This window comes from Plectrocnemia conspersa, unplaced genomic scaffold (assembly GCF_051122295.1).
Source record: "Plectrocnemia conspersa isolate PC_06_02 unplaced genomic scaffold, ASM5112229v1 ptg000012l, whole genome shotgun sequence".
Classification (NCBI taxonomy): domain Eukaryota; kingdom Metazoa; phylum Arthropoda; class Insecta; order Trichoptera; family Polycentropodidae; genus Plectrocnemia; species Plectrocnemia conspersa.
This window is the reverse complement of record NW_028277176.1, coordinates 26,429,123-26,454,943: the sequence shown is the minus strand read 5'-3', so window position 1 is coordinate 26,454,943 and position 25,821 is coordinate 26,429,123. Positions and strand designations below refer to the sequence as shown.

Genomic DNA, 25,821 nt, shown 5'->3' with positions numbered 1-25,821 from the left:
GCATATATTTATTACAAAAAATAGAACAACATAAAGGGTATATATATTTTGATTCTAAAACCACTATATGATTAGAAAAATCATAAGGCTCTTTGAAGTTGCAGTTTTTATACGCAGAGCCATGGCTCGACCAATATTTATGATTTATAACATAAATTTGTAGTCGAAATAACAACTGTTGTAACATTGGTATCAATCAGAAGCCAAGTCTAATATTTTATAAAAACATATCTCTTCATCAAGAATATTTACACAGAAATAAATGTTAAAAAAAAATTATCTTTACCAAACAAAACGCGATATTTTAAAAAAGCTTAATAGAGAAAAAGTAATGAATAATGTAAATTTTACATTTAAAAAATCTTATTGTAAATTGCATTAGCCATTTTAGTAAATCAAGTTTAATTTATTATATTGATATTTTAGTATACAATAATGTATTCTAGAATTTGTTAGTCTGGACATCCTTTTAGTGACTTCCTAATTAATGCTTTTCTAGTTAATCTAAATTTTTAAATCAAAATATATAAATCATTAGAACAAACATTTAAGGTTTTTATTTGTTTTAATGATTTATTTTTGTACATGCATATAAAAATGCACTAAGTAGATCATTATTTTACAACTGCTTTAGCTTGACGAAGATATATACTACATATAGAAACAAACAAAGCTGTTTCTAGTTTCCCTTGCAATTTCGCTCGTCCGGTAATCCGTCTGTGCCATGCATTTCCATAGTTTTCCATCGCTTTGTTTCCGATCGACACTGCTCTATTTTAAACTCACACAACCAGATGACGCGAAAATCCGTCACCGAGCAATGTGTACATTTTTCTATCCATCCACCCTCAGCTCACTGGATTAAATAAACCCAGCTGTGAGTGAATAGTTTTCAAATAAAGTCTGAACTAAAAAAGGATTGCACTTTGACATAATGTTATAAACAAGCCATCAGCACAAAAGAGCTGCCAACAATTCCGCATCTGTCATTAAACCTCCGAATATATGATAAGAACGTTCCATATAATAATTGTATCGTATCCGGTCGATTTTCATTGAGCTCAGAGCTTTTTTTCAAAAGACCTTTCAGACCATAAAGAGACTTTATGTGTATATATTTAGTATCGCAAAGTATTTCTAAATGGCCGTTTGACTGAAAGGCCTGACGGAAGGTTGAAAGTCTGAATGATATATGACAACTTCCAAATATTATAACATATAATAAAACCTACATCATTAATACTAAAAAAATATGATGTATCATCGGTAGTTCGTGTTTAACTTACATAACATCAAATAAGGCATATTTATAATAACAGATGGTTATAAATTAAAAGATAATATTGAATTTTTAAATAAAGCAGATGATAATTATTTCATAACAAATTAACAAAACAATTTCTTAAAATATTACTGAATAACAGTTTTAATTATTTTTCTCGTTAAAAGTGTTGCAAATTCGGATTATAATTAATTTTATTATAAATAAAATAGTTGATTAAATTAAATTGTAACCTGAGCATTGTTCCACGTCTAAATATTCCTACTCTTAAGGGTTGAAATATCGGCTCGTTAAAATTTCAAAATTTGGTTTCACAAATAACCAAATATATGTTAATAAGGTGACGAATAATTATACCAAAATAAGTTTGCGAAAATTTAATTATTAACTAAAATATTATAGTGTCAAAATTATGATTTTAAATACCAAGAGAATATTAATAACATTATACTATAACAACAATTTTTCTGAAGGAAAAAAAATGTTGAATTTATATTGCGAAATGCGAGGCACCTTAATATTTGATATTATTAAAAAGGATACAAAAAAAATTCCTAAGATATTTCTATGTAGAAAATATAGATATTTTTTTTATTTAATATACAATTTTTTTTATCATACTAATTAACTGAGTGAAATATTTTCGAATTCTCTTTATTTTTTTTAGTAAAAGATTTTGTTAATCAGCTATTGATTTTTATTTTCGATTTCATTTAATTTTTCATTAATATGGCTTTATGATGCTAAGAGCATATTCACATAAATAATATAAAATATTAAGCGTTAAAAATTGCCTCTAGTGACATCAAAGACAGATTATCATAAAAAATATTTATACGCACATAATTCGATATTAAACTTGAATTATATGCGTCATTTATCAAAGGATAATCAGTAAACCTCAATGTAAATTTCAATGATGCTAATTTATATTAAATTAGAGCGAAATTGTAGATATACGAAATCGGGCAATCTGAGACAGTGATTCTAATTTAATTAATTTCGATGCTCTCTTCCAGCATTAAGTTATACTAAATTTACCAAGTTCTTTCTTACTAATTCAGTGAATTTTTAAAGAAAAGTTTATTTTCGTATTTATAATTAAATTATAAATTCGTCTTAATTATATATAATATATTACTATTTTTAAGATAATGTCAACCGCCATTGTTATATTTATTAGATCATGATAATATTATAATGATCTCCGGATTAAATATACTGCAATTTTTTCTAGTTTGAAAGCCTCACATTAAAAAATATTGATCAATATAAGATACTGCCAGTAGATTTTTTTTCAATAATAAAATTAATATTTAGAAGGTTGGGAAATATTTGTAAAATAATTTATTTTGTAATCTAATAATAATATTCTACAATATTATCATATAAAGAATCTACAATGAACGAAACATACCTAATATACCCAAATACAAACATTGTATTTGGGTATATTAGGATCGCACGTCACGCAAAGAGTGATATGAGCTTTCTTGTCGCGTAAAAACTTAATTTTTTCAATGTTTGTCATTTTTACAGCAGTTTCAGCGATCGCAAAAGACAAGGTTTTGAAAGCAAAAAATGAGATTATGAGCACATAGGACAGCCACTTACTATCCGATATTCAGTGAAAGTTTTGAGTATCAATTGGGTATGTCATCAGATACAAGCAATACCCACAAGTAAATACCTATATACCAAATTAAAGTCTGGTGGAATTGTGTTGTAATCGAGGTCTCATAAAACTACATTTATGCTATTTTTACTAACCAATTATTTCTCGTAGATTCTGATTTGTTAAATACAATGCACGGTAAAATATATATATATATATATATATATATATATATATATATATATATATATATATATATATATATATATATATATATATATATATATATTTGTAAGGCAATAACATGTTGGCTATTAGTAAATTAAAAATATGTGGTTCTCATAAAAAATAACTGCTACACTTCTTAATACGCTCATATCTAAGAGATCGAAGCTATGTTGCTTTCCAGAATAATGCGCAATCAATACCGCGTAAAATTCCACCTGGAGTTTCTCAGAAAAGTTTGCACAAGTAACTTTATTATTTTTGTATATATTATTGATATGCTTATCTACACTAAAGAGTGCAGTCTTAAACTAATGTCGAGTTAATCAGAGACAACTTATGAAAATACAAAAAAAAATTAAAAATGTAAATTTATTTACAAAATATAGACAAGCTTTGCCATGCTCCTCATATAAATTAACAGGGTAGTAGTATTGAATAGAAATCGAGCGTTAGATATATAGGTGTTTATTATGATTTCTATCTAAAATTTAATAGACTAATTATTTTCGATAAAGTTTTTTCTATTATTTGAAGGTCTTTTTAACCTTAATTCTATAAAGGAATTTTACATTGTTGATTTGAAGTTATTATTTCCAAGCAATTATTTTATTTTTTATTTGTATGCTATTATTAGAATTGCTTTCCTTGTTAATCCAGCCATTATTATATATTATTTAAAATCACAAGGAAAAGGAAAACCGGCACCTTTGTGACATTTGACTTTTCCGCTCGAATTTCCTCGATTTTCGGGGTAGCCACGCGGCGTCTGCAGGCGTCGCGTGATTGTTATAATAACATTCACGTGCTAGGAAATATTTACAAACATAAATTATGTCGATAAAGGTTGAGCACGCCAAGTGTGACCCGACTGTGCCGCAGTATAATCAATTAAACACTTCTCTCGGCCGGTCGAGGGTGTTCAACCGCCGGTGTGTTGAACCGATCACGACGATTTATTTATCAGCGGTTCTCAAAGTGTTAAAACGAGATAACGCCGTGATGTATACACGCCGATATAGCAAGCAGATGTATTATGTATGTATTTCCGTATCGTTTTTGCGCAGACCGCAGGATCTGCGTAAAGGATTTATGTACTATTTCGAATTTATAGTATATCGGCAATGCGCTTATTACGTTTTTGTCGCAAATTGTTGCTAAAGGGTTATGCTATAAATTAATTAGCTATTCCAATAAACGCATATTTAGATACGGATACATCGTGATTACAACTATCCGACATGATTCTGGAATGCAAATTAGCACTATTGGAATTTCCACTTGGCTTTATGGATCACACTAAATAACGAGAAATTAATTCCAAATTCTTTGTTATCTGGCAACAAACATAAAAAGAAAATAAATTTCAAAGGATGCAACAATTATTTAACTAATCATCAAGGAAATGGTGCGCCCAGATTTTACATATGATATTAAGAAGTTAAAAATTAGACTTGATTCGCAATTTAATTTTGAAAACTTACAATTATTATTTCTTGCTGCTCTTCTAAAGCATTTTATTTGTCTAATTATCAAGACAGCATCATTTCATGATCTTTTAATATGCTAAATTTACAATTAAAGACTATAAATGAGACATTAAACCTGCATTGACTGTAAGAGGAGTTTTCCTATAATATTTTTAATCTTAGTATTAGGAATAATATTAATTTATTTTAATTAAGAAAGTTCTCAAAAAAAATGTTTTAAGAAGAATCTCTAGTTATGGGATATTGATACAAAAATTGTCTGATCTAAGTTGCTGAGTTGTCATAACTCAATATTCCTGAGTTATTTGAGCTATCATAGACACGATTATATAAATACGGCAGTTTTGAATGCCGTTTATTTAAGCTGGTTTAGATGCATTTTATCTGTCTATATATAGTGTTTTAAATTCTCTATGAATATGTGCTTTTGTCAACCATCTGCTTTTAATGTCAGACATTGCCATACTCTGTCATTATTCTCATCTCATTCACCATCAGAATATTTATACGATTTTGAAGGCAATTTGGCAAAATATTTCTCAAAAGCCTACAGGTTTGCACCCTTACTATATTTAAGTAAAGATATGTATTGCTTATTGCCATTATTTTTGTTATTTATCAAGACTCACAAATATCATATACAAATATGTGTGAAAATTGTTACTACTTTAAACACTTTTAAATAATTCTTAAAAGTTGTGGTATTAACTTTTAATACATCACTACACACGCGTCAGCCTGTCATTTGTCTAAATCATATTTAATTTACCCACTTTCACGCTGAACTGCGAACGCTTCAGCACCTCAACGCAAAAACGATTTTCCAATCAGGCTCACCCCAAGTTGGAATTAAACGCAAACTACCCTCGACCCCTGGGGGAAATCCCGCGCTCGCGGCCATAGATGCGAAAAACTTTTTCACGCTATCGGTAAACAAGGATGTTTTTGCGCGCCAGAACTGTGTATATTATATATATATTTGCAGTGCTCAATTTTTTTTATTCAACCTTAATTATATTGTTCACAAATTACCCGTACCTTTTGGCCCTGGACGCCTCCGGTAATTTATCAATTAATTAGCACGCGCGCGCAACAACAACGGACCTTTTCTCATTGTGCGAACTTTTCTTTTTAACCCGTTATTAACCCCGGCTATGCTACAGGATGAACGAAGTATTAATTTTAATCAAATTTAATATTTTTTATATTGAATAGAGTTCGTAAATTACACAGAATAAATTTTGAAAACCTTTCTTACAGTTTCTACTTTACATTTCTAAATTCAATTCGATATTATTTTGTGAGAAATAAGTTCCTAATTATTTCACAGTTCTGTAAAATCGTGAATATGTATACTTTTTGCCTTTGGACATTCAACTTATTTTATTAAAAATCTGGAGCTTTTGAATTTCTAAGTTAAAAATAACGAATTTTTTGAAACTCTAGTTGTAATTGATTCGAGTTTAGGAGTGATTAGTGATGTAACCCAGCGTCCTTCGAATTTAACTGGGACAAATGGGAGATAAAAGAGTGTGAGAGCTAATCACGTTAGTGCTAAGCTTAATCCAAAAATGTAGTCCTTTGTGTAAGTTTTAATCTCAAGGAGACCCCTAAGCTGGACGACCATTTTATAGTTACAAATAAATAAATCAATAGTTACTTTATGCGAAGACAATTATAAAATATGTGACAGTGTAACATATTTTCTAATAGTATTTCAAGGAAGCTTGAACAAATGGGAGATAAGACAAAGTAAGAGCCAATCACGTTATTGTTTAGCTTCATCTAAAAAAAATTAAGTTTCATGGTGGCCATTACAAAGGGTGATCATCCGATAATTACAAGTAATTCCATCAATGCTAAATTTGTGCTATTATATTAGCGTTTTTTTAGACTGCGGTTGCAAATTCGGTAGCGGCACTTTAATTTTTATTTATAAAAAATGAGCTATTAATAAAATAATTGCTCTAGCTGTAGTAACATATATTGATTAAAAATTATATTATACATAATAATTTATTATTAATAATCAAGATATCACAGATTTCCTTACTTTTAGTCTGGTGGTTAATGCTTACTTATAGATATTTATTATGTCTGACTGACTTATCTGGTTGATACAGATTTATCTCGTTGTAACACATTGGGCATATAACCGCCAGGTTACATCAAAAGATTTAAAAAATATAAATATATAAAAAAAAAACATTCAAAAATAAAAACATAATTGAAAGAAATGTTTTTGATATTATATTAATTGTAAAATATCTATAAAATTTGCGTTGCTCGGCCAAAAAAATAGAATATTTTTCTATAAACAGAAATAATATTTTTTTATAACTAAAATTCTGTGCAGGATCTCTAAGTAAATTAACATTTTAAGTAAATTATTAAAACAATTTTTTTTCAACTTTTTCATATTGATTCATCAATCTTAGAATATTATGTACTTTATTTTGATATTATCAAAATTTTATTTGATATATATGTGTTATACATACTATGTAAATAAAAATATAAATAAGTTAATTTTTACGTCTGAAACCAATCTCGAAATGCCAGAATTGTTAAATTGCAATCCCGAAATCTCATGATTGTAATTTTGGCTCGGGATTGAATTTCCTAAAATTAAATGTTCTTCAGGTGAAATGTAGGCAATAAAGAGCGATAAAGAATATTTAAAAATATTTTAAATAAAGATAGAGCTTTCAAAAATATAAAGGATATGAAAAAAGCCGGTGTTTGGAACAATAAATACGAACTGTTTAGTTTTTAGAAAAAAACGTATTATTAAAAGATATTTACAGATTTTCTTTTATATAGATCATGTAATATTTATAGAAGTGTCTTAAATATATTTAATATATTTAAAAGCAAAAGTCTGGTTGTTTTATATCTAGTTAATTAATAATCGCTGAATAATATTTAATGAGGCTCTTTTCAGCGTAGATTTATATATTATATAATGCTTTGATTTCATGATTTTTGTATGTAAATATTTTTAACACAAAGTATATCTTTTTAATGAAACACGACACTTTTATAAATCATCATACCTTATATTGCCTAGCTCTCTTTTGAAAGCTCAAATTTATAGCATAAAGCTTTAAAAACATATTTTTTATAAGGTTTACTATGACAAAAGTAAAAAACATGTTTTTAAAATAATATTATATCATTCACAAATATTTTGATAAGGCTAAAAATATATGCATTTATTGAATAGAAAGAATAATTCAAGATTAGAATACTTTGTAGGCCAAGCAACGCAAATATTAAATAGGTGTATTTTTCAGCAACCTTTTCCACTCCATTTATTTTGCATGTACATTCAACGTTCAAGATACCACTAACCTATGAAAAAACATAACTTTTTTGCAACGGGTATTCGAATTGAATAAGCAGTTTATTTTACTTTTCAGTTTAATACACTCTACACGCTTTTTATACGCCTCCGAAGAAAGAGCTACGTGCCATTAGAGATTTTCTCTCTTGAAAACGAGCATCTTTAACGAAATTGTTCAATTACCTGTGAATTTCAATAGTCTAAAAGTTTCTACAATATACGTATACTAAGCATAAATATGTTTTATATTTGAGCCTAAGCTATTTCCGAATACCCAGATACAATCCTATCTCGAATTCAATTGCTGCAATTAGACAAGAGAAGCTTTCCTACGTGTTCAGGATAATTGCTTTTGCCTATTTGTGAGCCCTAAGATTTGTCCATATACATCTTGGGCATTGCACCAGTCTAATTGTAATTAAAATTTGATATTTTTTTAATAAAAATTGGGGTCAAATAATAACTACACACCACGGGGATTAGGGAATTGAAAAATATGTAAAATTTTACCCGCATTCGGATTAAACCGTCGATTAATAATACATTGCTGCGGCAGGACATTATTTTTTTACTTTTTTGGCTCGTCAAAAAAATGTGTATAATAAATAATGGATGATAAAGCGTAGGCTGGCGGGTGAGTTATGAGTAAGGGCTGGGGTGGTAAACCTTCGTGGACGTAAAAAGGTACGCCAACAAAGGAAATTGACGAGAATGGTCAGATGTGATGTACAAATAATAAAGTGCCAGCTTTTAGTGTCATCTTGGTTATCGAAAACAAATACATCATAATAATTGCACATTCAGAGTTTGATAAATTACTTATAAAAAATATATCATACAGATAGGTCCAATTAAAATAATGAACATTTAAAATAACTAAAATAGAAAAAACTACCGTATAAGTAGTTTTGAAAGTCTAAAGTTAATATAATTTATTACTAAGCAATTTTGCCTTTAAATTCAAAATATTAGGAATTTAAATTTTAAGCTGTCAATGAAAATTTTAGTGTAAAAATCACTACAAAAAAATGATGAATGTTTTTTTGCAAGATTATAACTTTTATAGCATTTTCATGTAAAAATAGATAGTAAGTACTATTTTTAGTTTTGAACTTATTTTTTGTAATAGTCGTTTTTATCATTTTTATGTGAAAATCTGAATTTATTTTGTAAAAAAAGATTTTCGAATTAATTTTGTGAAAAAGACTGAACTTATTTTATTAACGACTTTAGTATTAAAAAAAGACTATAATTGTTTGGTAAAGAGCTGAACGCCATGTTTTATTTTCCCAATATGAATCAAAGTTAATTATATTTTTTTTCTAATTATTGGCATTAAATAAGTATTTGGTTGTAATTTGAAATAAAAAAATTAATACATATTAAAAAACGTGACCATTTAAGAAAAGACTAATAATAATGAAAACCTAAAATCAACAGGTAATATTATATTTGTATAATACTTAAGCAGAAAATTTATATTTATATAAAAAATCTCAGTGGCAAATATTTTGTGAAATTTTATAGGACTGTTCAGTTTTTTAAAGTAAATAAAAAAATAATTTATATGAATACCTTTTGCGCTGAAGAATTATTGTCCAAACAACGTAATATTATTCATTCATTTCTTACCTGAAAATAAAAAAAATAAACATTATTACACAATATAATATTAAAGGGGGTCTATAATATATTATTTAAATGCGAGGATTCATCGCAATTTTGACTTATGATTCGATATTTTTGCAGCGTCACTAAATTTTAAAAAGGAAATTTTTTGAAAATTAGTATTAAATTCATGCATTTACAAAATATATAATATATTACGTTTATGTATTTTTGGTAATTATAACGCAAAAACCAACATTTTTGTAAGGTAGAATATGAAAATCATAAGCTACACAATATTTTAATAAATATTTAAATAGGCACATATTCTTATTGTATTAAATAATAAACTATCTATATTTATAAACTATTGTATTAAAGGGGAATAGAAATACTTTAAGATAAAAAGTTTTTAAGTCAATGTATTTTTATTTGTCACGACTACCCGTAATTATTGCGTCGAAATGAGTTGAAAAGAATCGCTAAAATAGTCATAAAATTAAATGACGAGTTTCCGTTGGCGTAAACAAATTATGAGCAGACGTATATTAAACAATTTCAATGGTCGATGGCAAATATCTGGACCTAAGCAGATATATAATCCCCGGATTACGCATTATATTATATAAAAGATGAGATGACCAAATGTACTGATTACAAATCTACGTTTTATACAATATTAAAGAGTCTGATTTCGCCCGAAATCATCTACAGTGGTCAAAAAATCAAAGACTGGAATGAAATGAAATGCCACAAAAATCTAGGGAATAGGAAAGTTAAGGCAACTGCTAAAGTAGAAGTCAAGAAACGTTTTCTTTCACGTCAACTACACAAATTGAACTTAAACAGTAAAGAAGTTATTGAATAAAATGATAGTAATGATTTCTTAATAAATATAATACAAATTATTCATTAAAAACTAATATGAAACTCAAGTGTAATTAAGCTAACTTGATTATGCATTTCCATCAAAAAGACAAATTTATTTCCTGTACTGTTTATAGGTAAAATTATATTAGTTAATTCACATACACTTTTTTTCTGACAGGTCTGTGAACAAAATAGGTATTTTTAAATTTTTCATTTTCTTCTTTTTTACGAATACTGATTGCCATCCAGTTTAATTTTTCTCAGCAGCACCCTAGGGCTTTGAGTAAAACGTAGTCCCAAAAATACAAATATTGTCCCGTGTGAAATAAAAATAAATAAATCAATCACAATCAGAATTTTATTTATTTCGCTCAGACTGCATTTCAACGCCTACTGTAATTTGATACATAGTCTAAAGTACGTAAAGCGCACAGGGAAAACTCAATGAAAAATTTGAAAGTAATTTTCCCAGGCGCGCGGCCGTATCTCCGCGTCCGCATTTTCCTCTCTGCCGTTATATTTCGCATAACTTTCATCATGAAAAACACATGCTGCTCTTCTTGCACAAAGAACAAAGGGGTGTGCTTTTTTGCAGACGGTATACGGTCTACACACATTTCATCAGCGTTTTCCAAACTTTTACAAACGTTTTTTTTTAATTATTTTTCGCAAGCGACGCTTCAAACAAAGGTAAAATAAATTAAAACATAAAATGCAAAGATCAATATATGATTTAATTATCTTCACAGAACATAAAATAGACGATTTAGGCATCACTTTTAATTGTGATTTGGAACAAGAGTTTCTTTTACGGATCTTAATGAAAAGAACATTTTTTTAGTAATGTAAGAAAAAAACTATGTTGTATTTCAGGGATCGGCAACCTATGACTCGTTTGATGATTTGAAGTGACCCATTTCAGTTCTGCAAATATATATTTTTTAACGTGTTACGATGTCACGACTAGACCATATATATGGTTGTTAGGACCAAAAATATTCACTAGCCCGTCAGTCTTTTTAATAGTCACATTTTAATTATTTTGACCCGCAGCCAAAAAAGGTTGCCGAGGCCTGTTGTATTATATTAAGAAAGAATATAAGAAGATGATTGTAAATGAGTGTTTTATAGTGACAACTGTAAGCGGCGAATTAGTATTGCGACAGCTATATATTTGTGAGTGTTTCAACCACCTGCACAATTTGTTATAATTTAGAGGTCATTCTAACGATGAATTCGAGCAAATAAAAATACATGAAAGTAGACAGTACTTTGGACTTTACAAACAATTCGAGAGAGATCTCGTGACCAAACAATTGCGTTTATGATATGAAATAATGCACGTACCACCTAATAACAATATGAAATGTCGCAAAGTCTTTCTTTATCTATCGCTCAAAGCACACGTTTCCCGTATATTAGTATGCAAATAAAAAAGCATGGATGACAGAAGCTTTATTTTCTGAAAAAGGATGTTTCCTTAAAAATGATCCCTTTGTTTGATAATGCCCGAGGCCACTCTCAGCACATTGATGATCTACAATCAGATGTATCAATGTATCAATGGCTATTGCTACGTTCAAGAAACGACAGAAAGTAAACAAGTAACTCTTCGTGATTTTTGAAAATCACATCAGCTTGGGAGGGGGTAAAAGTGTATGCAAGACATATGTAAAAATGCCTAAAACGATTTATAAACATTTTCGAAAGCTTTAATAAATTCGAGCAAATTGATATTGTCATACTTCAAGAAATTGTGGACTTGTCAATATGGTTAATTTATATTTTGAATTTGAAAATACTAAAGAATTAATCAAATATGACGAGTGAGAGCTAATTAACGAAAATCTAATTAAAGAAGTACAAAAGAAGTTCACAGCAAAGGGGTTAGCAGGTGTGTTCTCTAAATTGAATGTGGCTATATTAAAACTAGTGGCTTTAGATCTGAATGGTAGGCGGTTCAGTAAAGTGGAATGGCAAATGAATAAACGTTTACGATGTTATAGTGAAATGTATTAAGAAAAAAATAAACTTTTAAAATATTCTTCTCTAATGCTACACCCAGAAACCCCACCCCTAAAAGTACTTATATTACCTCTTCGTCATCTCCCTTACGATACGATAAACGTGAATAACAAGTTATAAGGGATTTTTAAAAGTAAGTTTTTCACGATTAGTGAGTACTTAAAAAATACGAGTGAATTAAAATAATAAGAACGCCAAAACAAATATTCACCGAAAAAATGATATTATTCAGCTGAAAATATCACAATAAAATTGTACTAGAATTAGTTTCTGTAGCTGATTTTTTAATTTCATTAATATACAAACTATTAGTTTATAGGTTTATTAATTTTTAATAAATTTATAAACAAACAAAAATCATGATCATTGAAAAAAATCATTAAAGAATCAATTTAAGTAAGATTACAATGAACAATATTTAGTATAATATATTGCAAATAAATACATATCCTTAAAAATTGATAATATATAAATTTCAATACATTTTATACTAAACTGGAATATTAGATAACAGCAATAATGAAAAGAGTAAAATAAAAAATATATATCAAAATAATTTAATATACAATAATATATGAGGAAGAATTTTTTTATTTGTATTAATTTACTTGGAAACATAATATGTCTATTAATTGAAAAGTACAATAATACTAATACACATTTGATTTGATTATTATTATATTAAACAAACCATTCAACTACAGAACTACATCGCATGCAATATAATAAAGATGTGCCAAAAATTCCTACCTTCAAAATCTCCAATTAATACTACAAACAATGAAAAGCAAACTCGCAGAATTGTTTTATTTTTCTATTTTCAAGTTGTCTACTTAGTTTTTTGCTTCTCATGTAGAGTAGGCAGATATGGATTTAGCAATTTTACACTTTACACAAACCACAATATTTTAAAACGTACACATTTAGAAGAAAAAATAAGACAACTGAAAGTATTTATTGTTATTTTTTGAAAAAACAAATGAGAAAAATTAGAATCATAGTAAAAGAAAAACAAAAATAACAATAGTATGCTGCTATGTTACGTGTATTATTTATTAATTTAATTTTATAGCATTAAAGTTGTATCAATTCATTACAAAAATATTTTTTAATATTAGCAATTATTTCTAGTAGATGTTGGTAAATCAATATATGTTAAAGAATTTGTTTCAAACTTCTTATTATTATAATAAGTTCGGCCGAAATTGATGTATATATCATCGGCAGATCTAGTTTCATAATTATGTAGCTGTTTTCTAAATTTATTATTAGCCCATATTTAGATTTAGATTTTTTCTGAGCATCGAATGAAAAATTAAATGATTTTTTATAGCAATGCTAAAAATGCAAAAGCAATATTAAAATGGAATTTTTGTTAAAAAAAATCGCGAATACTATTTATAAAATATTATTTTAAATAAAAAAAATTAATAAATTAAGTGATACAAGAACACAAAAAAAATCTAATATTCAAAGCTCTATTAACTCACATTTATTGAGGCAGAGAGAATTTTATCAGAGGCAGGTTTGTTCACTTCAAAGCTTTGTGTAAGTTTATTTGATATAAGCATTGCCATTTATGGTTTTTAAATTATGAAATATGTATGTATATAATATTATATAAATATGTACGTACATTATATTTTTTTAAATTATAATTATTGTATCGAAATAACCCTTGTATCGAAATAACCCTTTCAGCATATATGCTGCACTCCGTCAGAATTCCTTTTTTAGGGGTTAATAAAATTCGTTAATCAGTAAAATGCTTTGTTTCCCAATTTTTTCCCTATAAGAGCAGAAAAAATAAATATGCAATTTTAGCGTTAATTGCATAAAAACGCAATAAAGTCTTTTTTTATTTATTAAATCTTCCGTTAGCCCAATGCGTTAAAACGGGGTAAATCTGTACCAACTGAGTAAGTCAATCATGAATACAATTAACATAAGAAATAATTAACATGAATACCTACAAGCAGGGCTTTTTTAAAACAAAACTTACTTTTTGTCAAGCATTTTACTAAAAAAATATCATTTAAATTAAATTTAAAGCGGCATGAAAAATTCAACAAAAATTTTATGAGAGATTTATTTATTTCTGCTTTTGAAAATACTAAATAAGTCATATTTTAAAATTGACGGGTGAAAGATTCTGGATTTTGCAAATATTTAATTAATAAAATCAATGTCTGGTTTCTTTAATTATATCATTTCTTTTCAATTTCCCGTTGAAATTTCGAGCTTAGCTCAGATTGTTTTAACAAAAGATTTCAGGACCCTTTGGCGGTTAATAATAATCGTGAGACAATTGTCAATAACAGCTGTTGCTACTTTACAAAAACAAAATAAAAAAACTGTTTAGATTATCGAAAAAGAAAAATATTCTTAAATCGTTTTGCATTCTGCGGATTCCCATGCGTAATTTTTTCTTATCGGATCGGATTCGTAAATCACTAAAGCAAAGATAAACCGCCGCCGGTTAGAGTAATACAAAATCAATAAAATACTTTTGATCTTCCGAGAAAAAATGAATTTTTTCAAACATCTGCCACGAACACCTTCGGAAAGGTTTATTATCTGAGTGTCTTATTTCATTACTTATGCAAAAATAAGTATTGAAATTTTGTAAGCAATTTTTCGTCATTCCCAGACTTCTATTAAAATCTTTTAGAAAGTATGCATATTAGACATAAATTCACATTTACTTATGCAGCGTTATAAAAAGCCAGTGGTTGTAAACATTTTAAAAATATTCGTAAAAATGCTTTATAAAATTTCTCGAAAATGAGAATTCTCGATGTGACATTTTTTCGAAAATTTAAAATTTATAAAACAATGAAATTTAAGTTAGATGTAATATATTTTTATATTGAAGGTTTTTACTACTAATGTCAATGAATTCAGAATTTCAGGTTGAGTATTGCTTTCAGCCACGTATAACAAAGGCAGATTTATAATATTCATATTCGCATTTTATTCTGGGACAGGTACTAGACTGTTGACTATGTTTTGAGAAGCGCTGTATTATATACACATTTTTTCACAGGGCAGAATTTTCACCACAGTTCGCAGCCTTATTTGCACACACACACACACACACACACACACACACACACACACACACACACACGCCGCAATATATAAACGTGTCGCAATAAATATCAGGGCAAACATGCGATACTTCCATTGCTCAAAACGTTGCCGCAGAACGCGAAACGAATTCACATGGAAACGTGCTCTGTTCTGACTGCCATGTGTGGTGTGAACGTTGCAAATCCGAAAAGGAAATGCCACTAACCCGACCGAAAATTTGTTATCCGGAAAACTTATTGCACAGAGACTTATTCGGGATTGATCCAATATACTGTGCACGCTTGTATAGAATAGGAATGCATGTTGAATCTATAAATAGAATATGAATGCATTTGATTTATTTGTATACAAATATCCATAGCTTTATGATTTTCTAATGTTAGTTCTAATTTTAAAAAAGTTTACTATTTTAACATATATTTTATTCATTATTTATTTTTATATTAGTTGTATAAGTTCCAGTAAAATAGTATACATGCGGATGAACCACGAAACATTTACGCAATTTTTAGTGAAGAATTTTGCTTGCTTTAAAGTTTTATTTGGTACTTACAAGTGTTAATTATGTATACCCAGACCGTAGAAGCATGCGAAAGTACAAGTCGTATTATAGTTTAGTAAGTAAGAGGATTTCCATGACAGTTGAGAACAAGGGTGTGTAACCTTTTTAGTCTCGTAGGTCAAATTCAAATATTTGTCAGTAGTCTACGTGCTTAAATTTTAATTAAGTTAATATTTATTTTATAGAAATTCAAAGTTTAATTTCTCTGATGCTTTTTTTAGTAACAATAATTTACAAGTTTATTAATATCGGTGGTAGAAAAAACATTTTATAATTTTTTTATCAATTAAGTTGCTTAAGACTTTGACCTTCTAAGAAGCTAAAATGCTACAAGTGATAAACTGTTAGCGGGTATGATGAATGAGGCAATATGTCATTTATAAACTCGTTCATCTTTTGGAAAATCAGTCGTGCGATATGCAGTCACGCATTGTCGTGCAAAAGAATTGGACCTATATATTTGACAAATGAGAGGATCAAACGTCGCAGTTCTTGCTTATTACACCAACTGCCAATTTAATATCTAATATGTTTTGTGTAATTTGGGTTTCGCCAAACACTTTGGATTTATTTTTGGTCAAACATTGTGCAGATCACTTCTTGTCTCTGTTACGGAGAAGAAGCCCAAAGTAAACTTAAAACTGAAATTCTTAAGTATACCTTAATTACTGAATTACTAACGTCTTACTTAATTTTATGCAAGCATTTCAATTATTGTGCTTGTTTTTTATTCAACTAACGTCTCATAATTTTAGAACCATTATTGCATTATACATTTTATCCGGTTCTACAATTGAACTTATAGTCATAGTTAAAATATTTAAATCATGATAATAGAATATAAAAAGATCAGTTCGGCTTATGATAAAGCGTTTTAACAATCGATGGGAAAAAATATGTGTTAAAATATAACACTACAGTAAGAAAGCTTTTAACATAAAAAATCATCAAAATATCCGCCATAATTCAGAAAAAAAATATTCGTGACCTTGAAAAAATATAACACGTATATTCGGGTTTGTCATCGAAACGGCCGATCTTAATCTGCCTTAACAGCAAACGGATATTTAAAAAAAAAGCGGGCGACTAAAAATCATTTCCGCGTAGATAAAGTGTCTGAGAGTTCCTCTAAAATATTTGTAGTTACTTCTGTTACTGGCATTTATACTTGAAAATCCACTTTAGAATTCAAGACTTCCGAATTTTAAGAGCTCTAGAATTTTGACTATAACCAGGAAGAGGCTGACTCAACTAGCAAAGATAGGAAAAACCGCCGCTTCTCTCTTTGCGTCCCATGGTCCAGCTCGACATTCAAGTTTGCCACATAAACTTTTTCTATACCAAAATTAAGCTCATCTGATAAGAAAAACAGGGTCATTTAGAGCAGCTTTAGATGTTTTTCTATCGACGAAGAAATTTAAATTTAAATGACGTCTCTTTACAACTATTTTAAATTATATAACAATATAAACTGAAGAGTATTTTTTAGTGAAGCGGGGATTTTGTAGCATAAGGTCCGTTAGAACACTCATAATATCGATTTTATTTTATCTCGTATTAAAATAATCTTATCAATATGTCGTATCAATAAACTTGGACCCTTTTTGCGAACTTTAAACATGGAAACTGAGAAGAGTCTCCGAGTGTGATCAAATAATTCAGAACCGCTTTAAAACATTTACAATAAATGTCATAAAAGTTGTGGTATCAATGCGCTCCATTTAGACACACCAATATATATATTTATTAAATAAATATAGTTTAAATGTAATGTGCATCATAAAGTAACGTAGGTAGTCATTCAAATATAACTTTCAGTATTTAAGAAAGTAAAAAAAAATGCAATGTAAAAAAAACAATATAAGTGACTAATTATTCTTTATTTTACTGTACATAAATGATAATACAGACCCTAACTAGGGTTTTGATAAAACATTATTATAAAATATCAATACGGAAGTTTTAGTATTTACCATTATTTTATATTAATATAAATAAAAAATAAAAAAAATTATAAATGCATAATATGAAAAGTAAAAAAAATATAATTTAAGTATGTACATACAGAATATTCCAGAGAGTAATATATATATTTATTTCAACCAGGGGACGCAAAGAGAGAAGCGGCGTTTTTCCTATCTTCGCTGGTCTGAAGTTGAGTCGGCCACTTCCTGGTTATAATCCGAATTCAAGAGCTCTTAAAATTCATACTAATAGTAATATTTAATAAATGAGACGTCACTTATTTAGAAACTAGTTTCAGTCTGATGTCTCAATACTTACTTGTATTTATCCTTTTGTAACGCATTAATCTAACGCCTGTCATATTACAACGGAAGATACAAAACTAATCTCAATATCGTTCATACCAATCGATCTTCAAACATACCTAATTATGGACTATACATAGTTATGCAATTATAATATATACATATATAACAAACCCAATAAAACGATAATTTAAATTTAATTCAGTTTAAATATAATTTTAAATATGCTTAACATTTTCAACGTCGTAATTTATTATTTTATCAAACTGCAAACAAGTCACGATATAATAAAATATAAATATATCGATTATGGAAGTATATATTATATTATTTATTAAAAAAATGAAAACGTTTGGAGATGACGTGTACAAACAATAGCCTATATTCGTGATCGGAATAGAACGAACGAAAAATATGTTATCAATTCCAATGAAATGTTCGCCCGACTTTTAACCGCAGAGTTTTCCGACAATTAATTATACTATTGTAATATTGAACAAAAAAAATCCGACGTTATTTTTCGGTTCATTTCGAAAATCTTTTACTTTTCAAAGTTTCCGGCGTGATTAGTGAACTTGTGATACATTGCGAACACACGCCAACTAAAATTACTAAATCAATAACGCCATTATACACACTGGATATATTTGTCATTATCCTTTCTAATATACGGTAGACAATTTTATTCGTGATTGTATACCGTATTAGGTTTTGTATAAAACGTAATAAATTGTACATGCACATACATATTTAATTATTCTGCAATGTCCATAATCAGATCATATGACATTTTCTAATTTTATATGTATTATGATGCACTCGCGAAATATTATTTTTATGAAAAGAAGATGGATTATTTTATTGAATGATACAAATAAAATTTATTCGCTAATAATTTATTTTTTAATGTATTTGTTTTATAATGACATGAACATACAATAAAAAAATGTATAATTATATTGTTATAAAAATAGAAGACATCAGAATATGACCTAATAAGTGATAAAGAAAGTCAGAAAATGCACTGTAACATACTGTACATACTGCAACCAGATATATATATTACATCCTAAAGAGCAATAAGTATCTTACTATTATATAAAAAATATATAATAAATTACAACTAAAAAAGAATCAAACCGATAATAGAGTTACTTAATCTCTTACCAAAACATCAATTTGGCTTTAGATATAAAACATTTATAGGCTTATCATTGAAAAGCAAATGATAATACACCCATACCTAACTATAAGGCCGCTCTTTATACGGCTTTTAGCTATAACGGCCCTCTTCAATTAAGGCACGTTTTCGATTTACGGCCTAAAATGTTTCGCTATAACGGCAAAAAAACTTTTTTTCGATGTCGATTTTAAAAAAAAATTTAAAATAGATTTAATTTGCATGATTTTAAAATGAAAGGTGAAGCAGCTAGCGCCGATGAGGCCGCATCTAAAGAATATCCCAACATTTTAATGGGAATTATTGAAAGAGGTGGTTATAAACCTGAACAAGTATTTAACGTAGACGAAACAGCGCTTTATTGGAAGCGAATGCCTGATTGCACGTACATTTCAAAAACCGAAAAATCTGCGCCTGGTTATAAGGTGTCTAAAGAACGATTAACTTTGCTACTTAGTGCAAATGCCGCGGGTGATTTTAAACTAAAACCACTTTTAATATATTTGTCCGAAAATCCAAGGCCTCTTAAAGGACTAAATAAAAGTCAATTACCCGTCATATGGAGATCCAACAAGAAAGCTTGGATGACTTAAGCTACTTTAGAGGATTGGTTTAAAAATCACTTTTGCATAGAAGTGAAAAAATATTTGCGAAACAATTACTTAAGCAACAAGGCTTTGCTAATTTTGGATAATGCACCAAGGCATCCTACTAATTTATCCGAACTATCTGAAGATGTCATGATTGAGTACCTTCCGAAAAATACAACAGCTCTGATCCAACCAGTGGATCAGGGTGCAATAGACACTTTTAAGGCATATTACATACGCCGAACTTTCCGACAACTTATAAGGAAAACCGATGGTAAATCTTCAAATAAAACATTTTGGAAAAACTATAACATCAAGGATGTTGTTGACAGCATCAGTGAATCATGGAAGGAATTAAAATTAACAACAATGAACCATGTTTGGAAAAAAATATGGGCAGAATGTGTAAAAAGTACTGATGCAGAAGTTAATTGCCTTCCTGAAATTAGGCAAAACATTTTGGATCTAGCACATGATCTCGGCTTTAAAGGTTTGAACGAACGTGATGTGCTTGATCTACTTGAAGCTGATAGGGAACCCCTTTAATATGAGGAACTCATTCAGTTGCAAGCAGAACCGGCATTTGATGAAGAGACAGAACCTGTTGTATTCAAACAACTAACATCAAAAAAATTGTCAAAAGCTTTTTCCTATTTCGAACAAGGAATAAATATCTTCCTTGAAAACGATCCTGACGTCGAACGTAGCGCTAAAGTTTTTCGAAGAATTAACTCAGCCATTAGCTGTTATTAATCACTGAAGAACCAAAGAGACAAAAAGGCAAGACAAACAACGTTGGACATTTTTTTTAAGCCAGGCCTGCAGGTTACCATTTCTTCATCGTCTTCAGATTTAAGCCATTTTAAAAAAAAATATGTATGTATTCATACACATATTTTATGTAACATGAAGTTGTTTCATTTTTGTTTATGGATTATTGTTGGTTTTTGGAGTCTGTTATTATTTTATGTACAAATGTATGTACTTGTTATGTATGTATTTTTGATTTAAATGAAATAAAAAGATAAAATGCATTTTAAATGATAAACCATGTTACATATTTAACAAATTTGGAACAGATCCCATTGAATTTGTATGAATTTGTATTAGAATAATTGATTCGTTATACGGCTTTTCGCTTTGCGGCCAAGTTTCGTGGAACGTATCTAGGCCGTAAAGCGAGGTATGGGTGTATAATATATAACTCTATCATAAAACTGACGTAGCTTAATTTTGGAGTATGACCTCTATATCTAAATCAACATTCTTGAGAGATTCCGAAATATTTTTTTCAGATTTATGACTTATCTAATAATATTAATAATTAGTATAAAATAAGTGAACAATATTTGAACAGATACTGGCAAGAATCTGCTAAAATACAATGGTATAACTAAACGTGTAAATATGTTAAAAATAACAAAGTAACACAAGCAATAACATGACCACTAACAAAAGTAATACTAACTAACTCATATATTATGATAATATCATATTATAAGATAAGGATAAGACTATAATTTAACTTAAGCAAACACACTATAATTTTATTATTTTAATTTAAATTAATGAAACAAACTATATTTTGCATGTTGTTAATGAATTTTGTGGTTGTGTATGTTTTGAAGAGGGTCTGAAGTATGCGATAAAATGGGAGACTCTCCTTAGTTTCCAGGTGCAAAGTTTATCGCGAAAGGTTTGGGGAGGGTTTTAGGTATTATGATTAAACTCACAGTAAATCCAGCTTTCAGGTTTTTAGAATAAATTATTGACACGATTATATTTATATTTTCGCTTAGAGCTAACTGCGATTCGGGTGTAAATCGATATTTTCAGTATCTGTGTGGCAAATAATGCTGAATGATATTGCTATTACATTTTTTTGTTAATGCTCCCTGATGTTTGTGAATCGTATATCTTAAATAGATATTTTAGAATAGAGCAAAAAGATGCATTTTCTAAGCCTAAGACTATTGAAGCTTAAGTCCCTCAAGAAAGTGTATTGCGTCCCTTACATCAGATGACGAAAAAAAATATAACAAACATGATACTGCAATCTTAGATGTTGGTGATAATATTATCATCTCCAACATGTATATGTGGTAATAAATCAATCAATATATAGATGAAGCTCAATGTGGAGAATCAAACTTAATGAGAATAACTCAGTGATATAAACAATAACTATTAAGCATTTTGTATTAGGTCCATATAAAACTAAGTTGTTTCTGTAGTATAGATTAAAAATTTATTAATTTGTCTTCTATTAATCTTCCTGTATATGTGGTATATTCAGATCGATTTTTTAAGATAAATTATTTTGAGATACTGACATTATGTCTACAAATCAAAAAATAAAATTTTACCTTTCACTTTTTTAAAAAGTGATCTAACTCCCATCTTAGTTTAATAAATATATTTTGCTCTTATTAAGTTTCTTTATATATAAAAAAAATCGATAATACTAAATCTATTTAAATATGTTCATACAGATTAATTTTAAATACAATTTATTTACAGGCTAATTTTTTATTAGAATACAACTCGTATATAATATTTGATTATAATACATAATCGTGGTTTCTATGTTCTTAAATTTATTAGAGATTATATTAATAGGGGCAAAACCTGGAGTTGCGCCGTGTTTTGGTGACTGTCATTATTAAAAAAAGCTGTATTTATGCGATTTTAAATAAAAAACAAAGTAAGTTATTGTTCGCGCGTTTAATATAACCCAGCGAATAATACGCGAAAGCCTTTATAAAGATCCCGTTGCCAATTTGGGCGCCCCCTATTTACACGCCGCACGCAAAAATTATGGCCGCCCATTACGATTTTAATAAAAATCCGCGACCCGCCAAACTTGGGCCTGAAATTGTCCTAGGTACAGTTTATATTTTTCTCCATCTCTCCAGCCGCTGCTGATGGAAGCTGTATAAAGTGACAGAGATAAAAATTAATTTACATCGCCTCGCCTTGCGAGGACGTCATTAATATTTTTGACGCTCGCCGCGATTTTTAGCGTAATTATGCTCTTTAGACGACATTACATATTAAGATTCATACTAAGACTCTGAGATATTGTACAAATTGATCACAGCATAAAAGAAAACGACGCTGATGATTTCTGTTTAAAAATATTGCTAAGTAATTGGTTTTCAAGTCGTCAAGAAAATTTTCTCAATTCGATAGAAAAATAATCAGAGAAAGACTTCGAATGAGACTGAGGATAAATGGATTTAAAAATGACTGTTAATGATACTCGGTGTTTCAGTAAGAATACTTCGTTAATAATGAAATTATTTTATATTAAAAATGATGTTTATCAAACAGATTTTGTCATGTTATTTTGCCTAATGTATGGTTTTGATATAAGGGTAGGTATGTAAGTATTTAACTCGTTCATTCTAACGTATCAGATTGACCCAATTTAGATCCTCTTATTGCTCTTTATCAAAGTTAATAAGTAGACGTTTACAATTATATTTCTACTAGTTAAAATGTATATCTACCGGTAAAAATGTTTTACAATATGATTTCACTGAAATGTCAGTGGAAATATATTTTCACTGGTGATACACATTCACTGTAACATCTATATTTAAATCAAGACCATTCTATATATAGTAAATATGTAAAATGTTTAGGTGTTGTAATTAATATTTAAAAACCTTTAATGTGATACTTAATAGAACTTCAGGGATTGGATTTTGCAAAGTTATTTTTCAAAGCTGCGTAACTTTTAAGTTATCTCTTAAAATTCTATATACGATTAAATACTAATATTACTATTTTGTACGTAAACGTACTTTAAATACACAAAGATTCTTTGGAAGGGCGTATTAGCTGTTCGAGATTTTCTTCAGCTTTATTTTAAGCTTTCGTGCGGCAATGAGCTTTTATGTTAATCTCAGCACAGCCTGTCAAAGTCTACGTGTTATATAAACTAAATTTCAGTTCACACACAAATTATAACTTTCTTATACATTTTTTTTTACAAAATAACCATATCGGGTTACGTAACAGTGCCAGATTACAATCTCGATTGCCGGCGAATGAAGAACACACCAACCAGGATGAAATTATAGGTTGCTTTATTTCAGCAATAAATCAATGCTCCAAATTATGACTTCTATTTCAGATTGCATGTATCATCACGCTATTTGCGTATACGTGTATATTTCCAACGTTGTACAGAATCGACCGCAAAAGTTATTATTTCGTATTGCGGCAAAAACAACGTGTACGGGATTCACATGCGGGAATGTTAAAAGAGATTAATAGGTGGTCGTTTTTTTATTGTTATATATTTTGCTTCAGCAAAAATTGTATCAAATATATTACGGGCATGTCTGACAAGTTTTTTTCGTTGTTGCGGAAAACAAGGAACAGTATCTGGACTAAATGAGCAAACGATTTCGCTCGTCATTTTCGTGCTTTCACCACAATGAAACGCAATTTTTCACTCGCTTTAGAGCCGTGGAACGAGGCAAGAGTTCTAAAATAAGAAACGAAAGCTTAGAAAGTATTGCAATTACCGGAACTGTGTCGAAAAACTCAATCAGCACTGTTGAAAATCGGATCGCTATTTTTAAAGTAGCTGAATTTGTGTTAATTTCTAAATATACGAGGTGATAAAAAATAACGACTGTTTATTCTTTAAAATTGCTCTTGCCCTCTTTTAAACAAAACATTAAAAATTATGCTATTTATACTGTCTTCACATCACTTTATCTACTCTATGGTTGCAAATAAGATAAAAGAGAACTTTTAATACCTAATATGTACGAACTAGCTCGATTTTAATAATCATCACGATGTTGCTCCGTGTTATTAGAAAATCTAGATTAATTAAAAAAAACACTAAAGTATCTTTTAGGGCAATAGTTAGAAATTTATACCACTCGTCTATCGTGCTGGTTAATTAAAAAATAATCTGATTGTTTTTTCGGATTGCTTAGAGTACACTGCAATATATTATTTTTGATGGACTGTATGAGTTAGTAGTACGAATTTTTAGTTAACTATATAATTAAAATAAAAAAATAATAGGTAATACTATGCTTTTTAGGTCACTTCTACCAAAATGATTAGAAATTTCTTTCATTGTCATAAAAATAAACCATTAATTCGTATACTATTGTGATTCGTTAAGCATGTTTCAGTAAAATTTCTATAACGAATTGGTTATAAAAATAACTCGCAATAAATTTTACCGGTCAAATTGTTGTTGGCCAAAGCATTTATATATTTTTTACAGATCTACTAGTAAGGGCTAGTCAATACTACCCTACACGCCACTGATCCTGTGTTTATTATCATTAAGAACATCATTTAAAAGCTGCATTAAAATTGATAAATATCAATATAAAACGTAATATTAAACTAAGCTTTTTTTACCAAAAATGAATGGTAAATTTATCGCATAGATTTGATTTTTTTATAAATATTTTAATGATAAAATAAATAGATAATGGATATGTAATTAGTAAATAAATAACAACAAATCAATTTTACTCGTCAATATAATTACATACAGGGTCATTATTAAGGTCAGTTTTAAGAGAAAAAGTTTATTTATTAATTAAAAACCTTTCGTTATAACATGAAAAACGTTAGTTTAATGCGTTAGACACCAGTCTTTAAATCAATGCTATATTTACTG

The 25,821-nt window shown here is 28.7% G+C and overlaps 1 protein-coding gene across 1 annotated transcript in view; it reads right to left on the bottom strand.

Annotated features, from left to right (window-relative positions):
• NaCP60E (Na channel protein 60E) overlaps window positions 1-25,821 on the bottom strand; it is a 301,694-nt gene that overhangs the window by 207,771 nt on the left and 68,102 nt on the right. The window lies entirely within an intron of this gene.